Source organism: Sorghum bicolor, chromosome 9, assembly GCF_000003195.3.
Source record: "Sorghum bicolor cultivar BTx623 chromosome 9, Sorghum_bicolor_NCBIv3, whole genome shotgun sequence".
In the NCBI taxonomy this organism is placed as follows: domain Eukaryota; kingdom Viridiplantae; phylum Streptophyta; class Magnoliopsida; order Poales; family Poaceae; genus Sorghum; species Sorghum bicolor.
In genome coordinates this window covers 41,310,884-41,328,104 of record NC_012878.2, presented here as the reverse complement: position 1 = coordinate 41,328,104, position 17,221 = coordinate 41,310,884, and the positions used below count along the sequence as shown (strand labels likewise).

At 40.3% G+C, this 17,221-nt stretch overlaps 1 long non-coding RNA gene across 1 annotated transcript; it reads left to right on the top strand.

The window, feature by feature from the left end:
* On the top strand, positions 10,396 to 14,538 carry LOC110430589. The gene is made up of 7 exons (XR_002447950.1): positions 10,396 to 10,890; positions 11,718 to 12,586; positions 12,834 to 12,921; positions 13,001 to 13,075; positions 13,479 to 13,532; positions 13,696 to 13,924; positions 14,391 to 14,538. It is a non-coding gene; the product is annotated as an uncharacterized LOC110430589 (long non-coding RNA).

Sequence of the window (17,221 nt, the reverse complement as noted above, 5' to 3'; positions counted from 1 at the left end):
TCAGAGTTCGAAGCCATGGCGAACAAATCAATACGCGAGTTCTCAGCTCCCACTACGGACAACATCCGCACTGGACCTGCTGCAGAGATCGACGGCAACTTTGAGCTCAAGCCTGGACTTATCAACATGGTGCAATCCAACCAGTTCTGTGGGAAGGCACACGAAGATGCTAGTGCTCATTTACAACACTTCCTGGAGATTTGCAACACATTCTCCATAGCAGGAGTTTCCAAAGATGCTATACTACTTTGCCTCTTCCCATTCTCACTGTTAGGAAGAGCGAAGCAGTGGTTCTACGCTACAAAGGAGAAGAATATTACGTGGGCACTCTGCTCAACAAACTTCCTGGCAAAAATTTCCCATGGGCAAGACCAATGCTCTCCGTGGGAAGATTACAAGTTTTCAGCAACAAAATGATGAATCTGTTCTAGAAGCATGGGAGCGCTTTCAAGACTACATCCTAGAATATCCCCATCATGGAATGGAAAGTTGGCTATTGATGCAGACATTTTATCATGGACTCGGCAACAGTGCCCGAGAAACCATGGATGCTGCAGCTAGAGGAGCATTCTTATCACTTACTATACCACAAGCCACAGCTCTTGTGGAGAAGATGGCGTCCAATCAAAGCTGGAATGAAGAGAGGACCCAGACACGCAAGAGAGGTGGAGGTATGCATCAGCTGAAGGAGGTAGATATGCTATCTGCAAAGCTAGACCTGCTCATGAAGAAGCTCGACGATAGAGCTGGAGACAACAAAGAAGTTATGCACATCTACGACTCTCACATGACTTGTGAGGAGTGTGGAGACACTGGACACTTAGGCAACCACTGCCCTGAGATGCTTGAGGATGTGAACTACATCAACAACAACAACTACTACTACTACAACCGTCCTCAACAAAATCAAGGTTGGAATCAACAGAGACCTAACTACTCAGGTAATTATCAAGGTAACAATTCTTACAACAATAATAATAATTTTCCACCTCTGAGAGAGTTAGTGTCTAATCAAGGAAAGCTAATGTATAATCTATCTAAGAAATTGGCATCTAATGATAAAATGCTAGAAAATATAAATAATAGAATGGATAATTTCTCTACTGCCATCAAGAATCAAATTAGCTTTAATAAAATGATTGAATCTCAGTTAAATCAAATAGCTGCTGCTGTTCCTACTACTAACCCCGGTATACCATCACAACCGGAAGGATTAGAATCTGTAAATCTTGTAGACATGTTTGATGCAGGTAATAATTGGAGTAACCCCGTCACTGAATTCTCTACTGACCTTCTGCCGGTCAAGAGAGGCGATCCAGGACGCCCCGTCATCCCGATCTTCATCGGTATGGTGGACGTTCCAGAAGCACTCTGCAACTTTGGCTCCAGTGTCAACATTATACCCAGGGTACTCTATGAAAAGTTCTTTACATATCCTTTATTAGAAACAACCATGTGTTTGCAATTTGCAGATTAGACAATAACTTTTCCAAAGGGAATATTGAAGAACCTTTGTGTCCGAGTTGGTACCTTATATGCTCTAGCAGACTTCATAGTGGTAGAGACCGGAAATGATGAGAGAGCACCTATCATCTTAGGGAGGCCATTCTTGAATACCACGGGAGCTATCATCTACACTAGTGCTGCCAAGATCAGTTTCTACGTCAAAGGGAAGAAGGAGACATTTTTCTTCAAGAACAAGACTACACAAATTCCAGATCAATCCAGACGTCAATCAAGGAAGAGGACCAACAGAAGGAACAGGAACAAGCAAGTGTGGACCGAGTCAGCTAAGATGGTCACTGTAATTCATGGAAGCCAAGATCATCAACTTAAGTCACCGCTTTTGACCAAGAAGGACGACCCAGGAATGCCAAGCATCTACTGCTCCATCAATGGATACAACTTCTACAAGGCAACTTGTGACACCGGATCGGGCGTCAACATAATGGCCGCAGTCACCTATCGGCTCTTGTTTGGAACCATGCCACTAAGACCAACATACATTCAGCTCCAGATGGCAGATCAGACATTTCGAGAAGTTAAAGGAATAGTAACTGATGTCCCAGTCAAAATAGACGATCACTTTGTCTACACAGACTTTCAGGTTATTGACATGGGAGAAGATGAGTATGATCCACCCATCATCCTTGGAAGACCGTTCCTCAGCACTGTTAAAGCAATTATCTACATTGGAACCGGAGAAGTCCATATGCACTTCCCCTCAGAGAAGGTATACCGTTATTTTACTGACCCTAACTATATCATTGAAGAATCTAAGCAGGTAAGGAAAAGACGCAACCGTAACCAGAGGAGGCAGATCAACAAGGACGGATGGGCAGACTACCAAGGAGAAGTGATAAGGTCAGAAGACGTAGAGTTTAAACAGAATTATCCAGAGGAGACTGAAGCACCGAGTCAGGTGTGGAAAATGAAGATAACTATACATGAAGAGGAGGCGCCACCGGAAGTACCGACTACGCCACCCAACGAACCTCAGGACGATTGAAAAAAATGGAGAGTCCCGTTCGGAGGACTTAGAAACATCGAACGCCTTGCCAAGAGGTAAACTTGGTAGTTATCCTTTCCCTTTCAATTATTTTTAAATAGTTTATTTAATTAATCATATTCATACTACCTTAAAAATAAAAGAAAATAAAAATGTGAAAAACAGTAAGCCCCGTGTGAGTATACGAGTGGCATAAAACCCATAAGTACATTCACTGTGGTGGCATAAAAATAGAATAAATATTTTTCTGCTTTATAAAATAAAAATATAAAAACAGGGAGTAATAATTATTAAGGAGTCTCAACATGATAAAGGCTAGATATTTATGCTAATACTTAATCAGTTCCACAAGCTTTGTTGTCTATTTGAACTCCATAGAATTTAAGAATCAAGAAGACTAGCAGACGGAGGACATTCTAATCGCTATCAGAATGCTGCTGACTTTCAAATAAACCTCTGCCACCTGCTAGCTACATCAAGAGAAATTACGTCAAAATTCAGCTTGGGGGAGAGCACCCCCATTTATCTCGATAAGTATTTCTATCTATTTTTATACTTATATTATATTAGAATATTAAAATACATAAACTATGAAAAACCAAATAAAGATTTTAAGCTTATATATATCTTTTGCTTAGTGTGTTTAATAAATAAATAAAGTGGCTATGCTAATCTGTATCTAAATAAAACTTAAGCATGGATATGATGAATAGTTGCTCTGCATAATTTGAACATTTTAAGTTCTCTCTCAAGTTTAGATATAACTGTTATTATTTAAAGCTTGCTCTAGACCTAAACTTGTGGGATGAAAACTTGATCTGAAGTCTAAGTTGTTAACGGATACGATATGGGAAGGTTGAGCTGTTGTTTATCTGTTCCTAGAGATGCTAGAATTCTAGAGAATTTTATCTTTGAAAATCTTTAAAATGTTGCATGATGAGTTCCTGTATGATGAGATTTTAAATTCCTACCACAGCCATATATACATGCTTGCTAGACTTTGAGCCATATATTTACTATTTACTACTTATGAGCATTGAGTGTGGTCAAGTTGTGTAGACCCTTAGGAGCTTGTCATGTGGTTAAATCAAGATTCACTTGCACGTTCACTCATATATGCTACTTCTACTCCGGAAGTACCATCCACATATATCCATCCATTTCCATCTCCAGAACCACCTAAAAATATTCTACTCCTAATCCGGGAGAGAATAGCCAAAAATATTTTTGTTTTGCCTGGTGAAATAAATACTCAAGTTATCTTGTTACTACCACTTGCTATATTATCTTAAGAGATGAGTGCTCTAAAAAACGAGGAAATAAAAAGGAGCAAGTGCTCGGAACCTCGAAAGAAAAGAAAAAGTGAGACGAGAGGTAAAAATGGACAAGTGTCCGACAGTAGAATTAGGGGTACAAGATACCCACCTGAGAGAAAAGAAAAAGAAGAGCATCTCATTCTCCTCATAAAATTTCAAAAAGCAAGGAAGGTTTGTATCCCCTCAAAGAGCAAAAGTAGAATTAGACTTCCACCATTGTTATCACCATTATCACCATACACCATTCATTCGCCACACATGCACATCTTGATTTGGCTTATTGGCTTGTTTCTTTGGATCCATGGTTTGACTATGCAATAAATGTCTTGTAAGTATGTATATTTTATCTCCCACCTATGAGCTCCAGATATTAAAGCCTTAGTAGAGTAGGGTGAGAGAGAAGACAATGTCACTATGCCTTATACCACAAATACTACATACTTTGAGAGAAGACATATACCATCACTGCCTTGGTAAGGATCCAGAAATACCACAAAAGAGAGATCTGAGAGAATCATACAAGGAATCTCTGAGTTTTATTTGAAAATTTGCAAAAACACCAGAGCTATAGCTGATCAAGAATAAGAGACATGGCACTTGGCTAGACTGTTCTATCTTTTAACTACTCAAGACAGAAGTGACGGTTACAAGTCCCATGGTGGAAGGTAAAGTAAGTAAGTTTTAAGTCTTGACAGTTTACTCTAACTCAGAGATAAGATCTTATTTAAAAAGCATGTGTACCGTCAAATTTTAAAAATATTACAACAACTTATGATCCATAGCTGAGTCTATCCTTGCTCAGGGACGAGCAAGAGGTAAGCTTGGGGGAGTTTGTTCACGGTCCTTAAGTATCAAATTTAATTATCAAATAAATAAAGAAAAGGATCCAAATGAAATCAACATCTAGACTTAGGGTTTTATCTGACAGAATTCCACGAGTTTTGGTGTTTGTCTATTTCTGCAGGGGGTTATCAGGAAATACGAAAGAAAGGCCCACACGTCGGGATTACATAGAGATATTAACGTGCCGCGCAATTATCTTACATCTAGAAGACTCCAGAAGCCACGAGACCGAAGCGGAGGCGAAACGGGGCCAGAGGCAGGGCGCCCGACCTCCTACCCTAGGCGCCCGCCCCCTCCCTGAGTCCAATCAGGACTCTGCTTCGCGGGAGATCTCCACCGACCAAAAGGATGAATCTAAACCATACAATCTATGTAGGTTTGATCCAATGGCCCATATTCACTTGAAGGGACTATAAAACCAGACCCCCTGGCCCCTGGAGGAGAGAGCCTCTCAACCCTAATTCATTGTTCTTCAAGGGAGAAGAAGCCTCTGATTAAGATTAGAGCCACCACATCAATTAGATATCTAGATTAGCATAGCTACATAGGATTAGAACTAGAAGGAGTCAATCTTCGATTGGTTTCCAGATCTGTCAAGAGGATTCTTGGTAATTCTCTAATTGTGCTTCTAATTGCTTTCTAATTATCTTTGTTCTTCAATATTATGAATATGACTTTGTTCTACTTCAATATATTGCTTATGACTTTGCTCTACTTGCTTATATTCAAGATTATATTGTTCTTAGTTTATCATAGTTATGTACTTGGCTTAGTTAGATTGGATCTATATACATGCTTAGGATCGTATAGCATTTATCCATCGGATCCATGGGTAAATGATAGATATTGTGTAGGCGTGGTGCTTATACCGTATTTATCTGCGATTGTACCCAATATGCCAGATCGTGGGGTAGTTCGTGATAGTGACAGCTTCATTGATTCTTATATAGTCCCCCTCTCGTGTATTGGGCTGGCAGAGCAACATTATTACAGGGGAGTGATTGCTATGTTTCTCATATTCCTTGCTAATATCACTATGCATGGGCGTAGTCTTGTCTCGCAATGATTGCTAAGTATGCTTGCACTAACTATGATATGCTAGACTATATAGTTGAGAATAACTTAGGGAATATTCTTGTAGTTCGTTCTAATACCATGCTAATGACTTTCTAGAGTATCTAATTGAGGTGCTTATCATATTTATTATGTGGCTAGATCAGATTAGTTATCTTTGTCACTATTATTATTTCATATATCTTTTATGTGACACTTATCCCTGTATGAAGAGTTAGATAAATGTTCTCAATTATACATGCAATGATAGATGCTCAATCTCATATTCTATTCTGTAATCAATATTGATGATTGTTAATCCCTTCCCAGTGGTAAAAATATAAATAACGATACCTGGAATACTTCCCGGTTAAAATGCTGCATCGGTATTAATCTGTGCGCTTGCAGATCCCATTCATTATTTATTTAGAAGAGCAATTGCATATTTCAATACCACGTCTCTTATATCATGCTGGGGATGACAACTTGGCTTAAGTGGTGTGAGGGATAGGTTTGGCATTTTTGGCACCGTTACTAGATTTAGAGAACTTAGTCTACTTTTGGTAATGATGTTAAGAATACCCAACAATGTACATGATGTATAAAGAGATTATAAGAACATCTCATGTTGGGTTTGTCCAGCCCCATGTCATACATGTGCCCACATTATTAGTTTGATATCTCTATGTTTATGACTTGTGAAACAAAGTCATCAACCAATACATGTGCTAATCTAATGTTCATGTGTATCCTTACATGAACTCTAATCAAGGACAACTTTTAGAATAACCATACAAGTAAAAGAGTTTCACAAACAATTCACATAATTGTTAATCAATACAAGTTTGTCTATAATGGATATTCACTGAACTCGTAATATATGTCATGGATACAATCGTAATATCATCATCTCTATGATTACCTCTAGGGCATATTCCCAACAATTTATCACGTACAACCATGTGTTTGCAGCTTGCAGATCAGTCACTCTGTTACCCCATGGGAATCATGGAAGAGATTTGCGTGCGAGTAGGAAACTCGTATGTACCTATAGACTTCACAGTTGTTAACACAGGCACCGATGAGAGGTCGCCTATCATTTTGGGATGACCATTATTGAACACTGCTAGAGCTAACATCTACGCTAGCAATGCCAAGATCACTTTCAACATCAAGGGCAACAAGGAAGCCTTTTCTTTCAAGAACAATACATTGTCAACCCTTGCTCAGAAGGAGACAGTCGACGTTAGAAACAAGAGTAACACCCAGAACAAGGCCAAGACTAAGAACAAGGGCAAACAAAAGGCCCAGAAGACTGAGATAGTATAAATGGTCACTGTAATCTGTATGGAGTATGACCACCTGCTCAAGTCTCCACATCTAATCAAGAAGGACGATCCAGGTGTCCCGACCATTCTATGCTCCATTAACAGATGCTACTTCTATAACACTGTCTCTGACATCGGATCAGGCGTCAACATCATGGCCAAGGTAACATATGAATTTCTATATGGTACTATGCATATGGAACCCACCTATACGCAGCTATAGTTGGCGAACCAGTCCTTTTGCTTCGTGGATGGGATAGCCAAAAACGTCCCTATCCAGATTGAAGACCACTACGTCCCCATTGACTTCTTGGTTGTCGACATGGGAGAAGAATGTGTTCTACCCATCATCCTAGAAAGACCGTTCCTCAACACTACCAAGTCCATTATATACATTAGAACTAGGGAGGTCCATTTCCAATTCCCCTTAGAGAAGGTACGCCTGCATTTCAGTAGCGATTATACAATTGAGGAAAATCCCAAGAAGAATAGGTCAAGAAGAAGGCGATGCACCCGCCACCAGAAGAAGAAGAATGTTGTAGATGGATGGGATGACTATGAAGGAGAGGTTTCAAGATTCAAAGATCGATACCCTGATGAAAACACTGTCAAGGAGGAAGTACCAGTATAAGAAGAGATAGTGATCCCAGATACTCTCTCCTCCAAGTCACCATCACCTAAAGAGCAGGTATGGAAGCCTAAGGTAAATTCAGAATTAAATCCTGCACAAGACACAACATTTGTGGCACCATCCGATGCGCCTCTCAATCAGTGAGCGAACAAGAAGGTCCTATTCAGAGGACATAAAATCACCGAACATCGCGCCAAGAGGTAACTTGGTATTTATCTGCATTCTCCTTTATGCATATTTACTTCTCTTAATTGCATTATTAGTTGCATCTTTATTTTCATTACTGCATTAGAAATAAAATATGTTTTGCTTTGCATCTAGAAAATTGCTAAGCCCAATGTATTTAATGTGTGATTACAACTCACACACTTATTTACTGTGGAGGCACAAAAATAAGTTTTAGTATATTTATTTCCCTGTCTGCATACCATAAATATGAAAAGTATAAAAATATTTTGATCCTACTACAAGATAAATGGGTATAAGAAAGTTCTAGACTTCCAAAGCTTAGAGGATTATTACTAATGCTTAATCCGTTCCACAAACTTTGTTTCTATTTTAGCTTCATAGGCTTTAAGGATCAAGAAGAATTAATAGGCAGAAGGATGTCTTGTCCCCTGTCAGAGTACTATCCACATCAGGCAAGAGTTGTTTCTGACAGCAAGTACCTACGATGCTCCAGGAGGATCAATACGTCTTCACTGCCTATCAGCAACCTCAGCAGACTATGTCAACATCTAGCTTGAGGGAGAGCAACCCCCATATACCGAGCTAAGTATCTCTTACTTACTCATCTATCTATTCCTAGTGTGTTATCTCCACTACTATATATTGCAACACTTTAAACTTTCCTAAAGCCACACAGAAAACTACCCCACACAATCATTGCCTAATCTAAGTACACCTAACTAATTGCACACAACAATGTCTAATTTTCAAAATTAAGAGAGGAGATTAACTCTAAATCATCTTCCTCACATTTACTCACATCCAACGGCCAGCAACGCTCGGATCAAACTCATCACTCACCCTTCCACCCTTGGTCGGGCCCGCTCTCACCCCTCCACGCACCGGTACCCGTGAAGTTGCGCCTTGATTCCTCTGCCTCGACTCCCTCCCACGTGCATCCCCTCACTGAGCCTCGACACCTGCCAGAACATGACGGGACACCTCCCACGCGCCTCGACACCTGCCAGGACGCGCATCCCCTCCTAACCGACGCCGCCAGGACGCCCCAGCCTGCGAGCGCCGCCGCCAGGAGCGCGAGCGTCGCCGCTAGGATGCCACGGCACGCGAGCGCGCCGTCTCCAGGGAAGCGCCCAGCCGCCGCCATCACACGCCCAGCCGGGGACGCCGGCACCAGGGCACGCCGCCCAGCCCAGCCACCCCATGCGCGGCTCTCCCTCTCCCCCGACCCTGACGCCTGACTCCTCCACTCCCCTCCCATCTGACTCCTCTCCCCTCCCTTCCCCATCGCACCGTGTGACCCCCTCCTCCACTGCCCCACCAAGGATGCGGCGTCGGCCAGATCTAGGGACGCCCCTACCCCGATGGTGATGGCAGACGAGGCCATGGCACCGGATTGGCGTCGACCAAGGTGAGTTCCGTCCACTGAGTATGGGTGGGAGCGACTCCTTTCCCCCAGTCCTCTTCCCCATCCACGGTCTCCTCTTCAGTCGCAACTCGCGAGTAGGCCTTCAGCGGCACCTACCTCTCCACCTGGTACATCCCTCTCCGGTCGGCACCTCCATCTTTGACTCCGGCCGGCATCGCGCTCCTCTCTCCATCCTCGGTGAGGACCTCCATCTCCTTCTGGCATGCAGTTCAGCGGACGGCTAGGGTTTTGGCTGGTGGCACTAGCCTAGCCCACCACGCCAAGCCAACAGCTCCTACTACTTCGACTCTAGATCTTGCAGCACCATGTTGTTCCCTGTGGGGCTCTTGCCTCCCAACTAGATTGCTGCTGGTGTCGTCTACCTCGGCGGCGAGCACATCGATGGCTTCGACTGCCACCTGTGGACCAAAGTTGACTTCGTCCAGTAGACTACGAGGAAGTCGCCACTGTCCGCCCCGTCCACTGGAATTTCTTCATTGGTAATAGCTATCACCTGTGTTTTTATCATGTGTTTTTACCAAGTTTTTACCCTGTATTACTGATCTCTATTTCTTATTTGGTGTTTCAGTCTTTGCTTGGCCAGTAGAGTTCCTATGATTGATGGCCACGGAAATGCTGCAGTACAAGCACTGCTGCAACTCCAAAATGCTGAGAGTTACAAACAAGAGGGTCTGCCATGGTCTGATATGTGCATGCTGCATGGTATGCCCGCATCTTCAGTAATCATCATCTTCTTCTAATATGTGTCAATTAACCTGCTTTGAATAGTTTATGTACCAAGTGATAGCAATGTTTTCTGATCGTCCGATTAATCGCTATTAATCGCGATTAATCGTCCTTATCGGTTCATAGCACTCGATTAGGGCCTCCGATTCGATTAGAGCGATCAGAAACCTGATCGTCCGATTAATCATCGATTAATCGCGATTAATCGTCCGATCAGGCTCCTACTCGATCAGAATTGACTGGCTGGCACATGGGCTGCTTTTGGCCTGAGATATATTTAATTGGGCCAGGCCCATTAGGGTTTCCCTTATAACTTCACCCCCACTCTCTTCTCACTGAGCTGCTGCTGAGCTCTCCCACTCCATCAGCCGTCAGCTACTGAGTTGCTGTTCGTGCTGCTTCCTCCCTCTTCCCTGCTGCTTGCTTCTTCCTCCCCCTTCCAGCTCCAATCCAAGCAGCCCGTTGCTGCTTGTTGCTTGCTGCTTGCTTCCTCCTCCCTCTCCCTGCTGCCTGCTTCTTCCTCCCCTTTGGCTCCTTCTGCTACAACTGCAAGGTCACCTACTCTATAGTCTCTACCCCACCTGGAGGCTGTAGGTCCAAGGGAGCACGAAGATGAGCTCCTCCTCTGAAGGTGAGCAATAAGGGACAGAGACAAAAACAACCCTAGTAAGTTTTGGATATTTTAAAACCTTCAATCCTTCCAAATATTTGTTTTGTTATGACCTGGTTAGTAGGTAATTATGTTTTAGTTCGCTGGTGGAATTCCTATGGTGGCTGCACATTTGAGCTCCAAAGTCTAGCAAAGAAAATTATTAGTCTTTGCTGCTCAGCATCAGGTTGTGAGCGTAATTGGAGTGTTTTTTTCCCATGTAAGTACCATTGCTAGTTTGAAGTAAAATCAGTTACATATTTACGATATTGCTTGCAAACCAATGTGTTGTTCATTATTTTTTATGCAATTCCACACCAAAAAGAGGAACAGATTAGAGCACAAGAGATTAAATAAATTAGTCTATGTTAGTTACAACAAAAAGATGTCAAACAGGTTTCAAAAAATCAGAGAGCTTGGTTGTAAAGGACGTAAGAGCAACCCTCTCATGCTAGATGAGTTTCAGTAGGATAATGAATGGGTGGATGAGAATTGTGAGGAATCGACTTGGGCTGCTGTTGATGAAGCTATTAGTGCATCTGAGAATCTACAAGGCCGCAACTTGCCTAGGGCTGCTGCTACTCGTGCAGCTGCCTCTGTCAGCCAGATGTATACCAGGAAACGTCCAAGGACTACTGCCGCTGCAGCTGCAACTCCAGATATCATTGATGATGAAGATGATGACCATGAAGCACAAGTTCAACCAGATGCATCTGATGCTGAAATAGGAATGGAGGTGGATGGAGACTCGGGTGGAGATGGAGGAGGCAGCTTCAATTTGGATGATGATTTGCTTATTTAGATTTAGATGGCCGTTGAATGTTGATTGAATGGCAGCTTGTGTTATCTTAAAAACTCTGAATATTATTTGCAGTGTTTAATTATTTAGTACTGTATTAAGTTGTTGTGTTGTGGACTATGCTAGTTTTCTTAATTGCTACTTTTCTGGATCTAGATTGAGTATGTGCTGGTATAATGCAGTCAGTTTGTGACACTATTCTTTTACATCGACTTACTACTTATTCAAGTTATCTATTATTCCTGCAGAAAATCAGCAACCATATGGAGGCTGGGATAAGAACATGGAGTCAGATCTCACAGGTAAGTAGCCAACAAACTAGAAATATAGTCTTGATGCTTGATGTGTAGTATATAAATATATAGTATATGGTATATATACCATACATATATGATATATATACTTATATAGTCCTACTATATGTTGAACGATTATATGGATGATTAGACCGATCAGGAGTCGATTAATCGTCCTGATCGTTGATTAATCGTCCTGATCGTCCTGATCGGTGCCAGACCGATTAGAAACGATAAGCCGATCAGAAAACATTGAGTGATAGGAACAAAAATGCAATTCTACTGTCTATGTGAGTTTGACTGGTTACAAAATTGCATATAGGCTTTCTTGTATTAGGAGTTTCCTTCATATAAATCACTTACGCTTTTTCCTTCATATAAATCACTTACGCTTTTGACAAGCATGTAAGTGTATCATTATTCCTATTTTGTCCATTGTTAGAGCTATAATACCTTTTATATAAATCACAGTTTCCTACCTTCTAATGAGCTATATCATTTGCCTCCAAGGTATGTGTTGACAAGCACAATGAAAGTTATTTTCCAATATGTCAATACCATTTCTGAAGTAAGAAATATTTATTTTTATTGCATAGGATTGATCTCTGTAACACATTATTTGCATTTGCAAATGTAGTTCCTTTTTCCTGTGCGAAAACTAGCTCGAGGAAAAGAGAACATGGTAAAATAAATTTAAATTAAATTTCGGCGGCGAGCACGTCGATGGCTTCGACTGCCACCTCTGGACCAAGGTTGACTTCGTCCGATAGACTACGAGGAAGTTACCACTGTCCGCCCCGTCCACTGGAATTTCCTCAATGGTAATAGCTATCACCTACACATTCCATCTTTACTCTTTCCCCTCTTGGTTCGCACCCTTCTTAGGTATTTCGATCTAACGATGTATGCAATGTTGCTCTGCTGTTTGTAGGATGCAATCTAAGTTTCTAGGAACTTTTTCTGGTTTTCTCCTTTTGATGAATGTGCTATGAATTTCACTTGCTCTTCTGAATGTGCTATGAATTTCACTTGACAGCTCAAAGTTCTGTATTTGGGTTTTTTTTGTAGCCATAAATACAGCTATGTAGAAGATTACCTCGGTGATGGAGATGCCAATTAGGGTGATCATCAGAATGATGCAGCCTGCTTAATTGAGGTATTCCTTTATCTCCATGGTTCCCAAGTAGCTGTAGCGTGCATGAACCTTGGACACTAACTCTCCTTAATCCTTGTAGAATACATAACCTGATATTCTTGTGTTTCCATGAGTTGATCTTCAACAAGACGGTGTCGACATTGACCAGTTCAAGGTACACCTATGGCAGTAGCACATAAATGGATGGAAATTGGGATAGATCAACTATAGATAGTTATTATTTGTGAAATGTTTTTCATGTTGCAAGGCATGTGTTTTTTTTGTCTTTGATGAAATTTAAGTTTTGTCAGCTCATGAATGGTTGGAAATTAGGAGAGATCAACTGAAGAAATTGTCTACGTTTGGATAGAATAGTTCCCAAACAAAATACCATTGTAGTGAAATAATAAGTTATTTTAAACCTATTTATACCTGGTAAACTAATGATGTTCTTAACAAAGAAAGAAACAAAAATAAAAACTTATGTTAGTTCTTTGGTTTCCAATTCAGAGAAACAAAAATAATAAGTGAGTTTATTGTGTTTGAACAGAGAAACAAAAAATTTCTCCCCTTTTCAGGCAGCATGAAAGGCCGGTGCGGAAAGAAACTCATTTAAGTGGTCGCGGCTTAAGGTCTCACTATTTATTTTACTATTGCAGTTCAGAAAACAGACAGATGTTTTCATTGTGTTACTCTGAGTTGTTCAGTGGAAGCATGAATTCTGATGCATGTGTTTTCATAAGTTTAATTCTCCATGTTCTCACTTGTGAGTTTATTATCAACTATTTTGTACAGATGAAAAAAGGGGTTCATCTTCACCAAAACCAGCACCCATTACGCAGTGCGTGTGTGCTAATGGAATTCCATTCAAGGTGTAGAGCCCCCAGTTGTCTGAAATGGTAGCAGCCATAAGTAGAGCACCTATGGGATACAAATGGCTATCAAGTGAGAAGGTAGGAATCACTCTTCTAGATGCAGGCAAGAGAAACGTGGAGCAAGACTGAACGCCAATTACAAATACATGGTATGCAGTGATTTTATACTTTGTCTTCTTTTCATTTTAAGTAAATAATTGTTGAAGCTAAAAACTATTTCGCATTTAAATTTTAAAAATTTTGAATTATGTTTTTCTAGGTCTAGAAACATATATTTTTTAATTTATAGCTAATAAGGCTTTACTGTTTTACTCCATGAATAGTTTTTTTACTCAGCTTCAATTTTGATTTTGATGCTTGGAACTGACTCCATATCTACATTAGTGTTTTATTGATGAGCTATTTGTCTTGGCATGACTGGATATACTTACCATTGTAAACTATGAATTTAACGAGGATCTTTGACAAATCACACTGCCTTAATTTCTATTCTTACTCACTAAACTGTGACTTACGCAACCTATGTTGATATAATTATTGTTTAGAAGCCTACTTTTTGTCTAAGCTTCTAAGCTTGTCGTTCTTAATTCGACTTCATTTTGTTTTCACTAATAGTACTGATAGTGTTTGGGATTTGGGATGCCTAAATGGTCCAGAAGCTTGCGATGTCTGGACATCACCTGAAGCAAGAAGACAACATTGGTCTTCTATAATACACATTCTTTGAACGGTGAATGTACATGACAAGTTTCTGTAATATACTAAAAATAATAGAATGAATTGGATTCTCTCTTAATTGTCTTATTGTACTCTATTTTTGTGATAAAATACTACCGCAGTGTATTTCGGATTATATTAATTATCATGTGCAATTGTCTGAGACTATAAACTATGAAAAAATATTGTTGTTTCCTTGAAAATAGTTATTTTTATTAAATATGTCTCTAAAATAAAACCGTAGCAACGCACTGGCACTATACTAGTGACAAGATAAAAAGATGAATAACTTTAGAAACCTAATAAATATTTTATGTTTTCACTACAAGAAATGCATGATTTTTTTGACATATTTAGTATGACAATAGACCGTGATGTCATTATATCATCCAAATTACGACATTCTGTAATAGGCATTTTGACCTAGTGACATAAAAAAGTTGATGTCATAATAAATGTCATAGAACTATTCTAATTCCATACTATGATAATATTCACTATGTCATGAGGCCTAATTTATAAATGTCAAAAACAATTGACATAGGTTGGGTGTGAAAAAATATTTTTAGAAATATTTAAAGTACTCTTGTCCATGTTGGCATGTCTAATTATCATTGGGTAGTTTTTTTTTGTTTTTTCCTAATTTTTTCTCAGCCTGATTTGATTTCTGCTGCTTTTGATTTGGGCCACGCACCCACCCGTGCGCTCTCAGCCCAATATGCCAGCCCACTGTTGAGCTAGCTCCCTCCCAGGCGCCACAATCCCAGAAAATTGCCATTTAAAAAAATTTTCGTTGCAGGTCCCTCCCAGGCGCCACAATCCTAGAAAATTGCCATTTAAAAAAAATTTCGTTGCAGGGAGGACTCGAACCTGAGAAAATTGCCATTTAAAAAAATTTTCGTTGCAAGGAGGACTCGAACCTGAGCGCTCCTACAACCTGAGGAAGTGACTTACCGCTGAGCTAGGCAAGTAGTTTTGCCTAGTTAGCGTATACAATTATATTTATTCGAAGATGAATAGCTAAGGCACATAGGACTCGTGGACTTAGCTCGCCCAGTCCAGACTTGTTTCCACCGCACGCGAGCATTCGTGGGCGCATCTGCGAACGTGGTCCAGCGAGCGCCGATGAGGGGCCCAGCGCCGACGAGGTGCCCATCCAGCGAGCTAAAAATGATGACCATGTTGATGAACATACTAGTGTCAATGAGGATTTTGCCATGAATGTGGATGAAGAAGATGACCCAGATGATGGAATTCATGCTATTGTAGAGGAGTTGTACACCGCTGAAGAGGAAGGTAATGGGAAAAAGTCTATATTTGCAATTCTATTGGAAGAGATGAAGCAAGAATTGCACCCTGGTGGTCCTTGTACAAGGTTTTCTTTTGTGGTGAAGTTACTTCATATCAAGTCCTTTTATCGAATGTCTAATGGTTGTTTCACAGCAATACTGAAGTTGTTGTCATCATCATTCCCAAATTGCTCTATTCCCGCATCATATGAGGAGGCAAAGAGAAATATTCGTGCATTAGGGCTTGGGTACAATTCAATCCATGTGTGCCCAAACAATTGTGTTCTCTTTTGGAAGAATTTAGAAAAAAATGATGTTTGCCCGGTTTGTGGTGCATCAAGATGGAAAGACAACGATGGAAGAAAGAAGATTCCTGAGAAGGTTTTGCGACATTTTCCATTGATTCCTAGGCTTAAGAGAATATGGTCGATATATATAAACTATATCGTCAATCTCATTTGAAAACACTCGATGGCTTAGTGGTATGGTTTGTAGTCTTTAGACGCTAGGTCTCAGGCTTGAACCAGCCCAAGATCAATTTTTTGTTTTTTTAGTTCAACAATTTTTTTTGTTTTTTTAGTTCAACAAAAAAATATATAAGGTTTTACACATTGTGCATTACTGCTTCTAGGTTATATATATATATATACCAATATATATCATATTCATTTCTAGTTTAGCCAAAGCACAATATTCTATTTCTTCTAGAGCCACTCTCTCTTAATGCACTGTCACAATGCTTTGTCAAGTCGTTGATCTCTTAATACACTCCCTAAATGCTCGTGTCAAAGTCGTCGATATTTGATTACCACACACATCTGATATTGCTATCTCTGGTGACCAAACCCAATTAGATCTCTCTCGGGCATTTGACATTTTTCAACTAGGAGTATGAGTGTGGACATAAAAAGACATGGGATCAAGATTGTTTACAGCACTACTCTGCAATATGGTTAGAAACCTTGCATGTGGCATGCATGCTAGAATCGACAGGACGACAACACCTTTGCCTTCTCTAGATGCAAGACGACCGGGGGGATTGAATCAAATATATCCCGGTGATATAGATCGGACAGCTCCTAGTTGTGTTGCTGGGTTTGGTATACTCTAATTTTCTCTTCGAAGACTTTATGAATCATGTTATAAACACATGTTGAAATCAAAAAATTGTACAATATCCAACAAGTAGTCATTTGTAGTGAAAAGGGATAGTATACATGTTAAACCTAAAAGTTGTACACATGTCGAGTCCATGATAAGTTGCAAACAACTAATCATGTTATAAACACACGTCGAACTCAAAAATTGTACAAGATACAATAAGTTACTCGTTTCCAATGAAAAGGCTACAACTTTGGAAAAATCAGACCAAGTTTATAATATGTACAAGTTTGGAAATATATAGTGCACCAAAGTATCTCACAGATCACTTTATTTGTT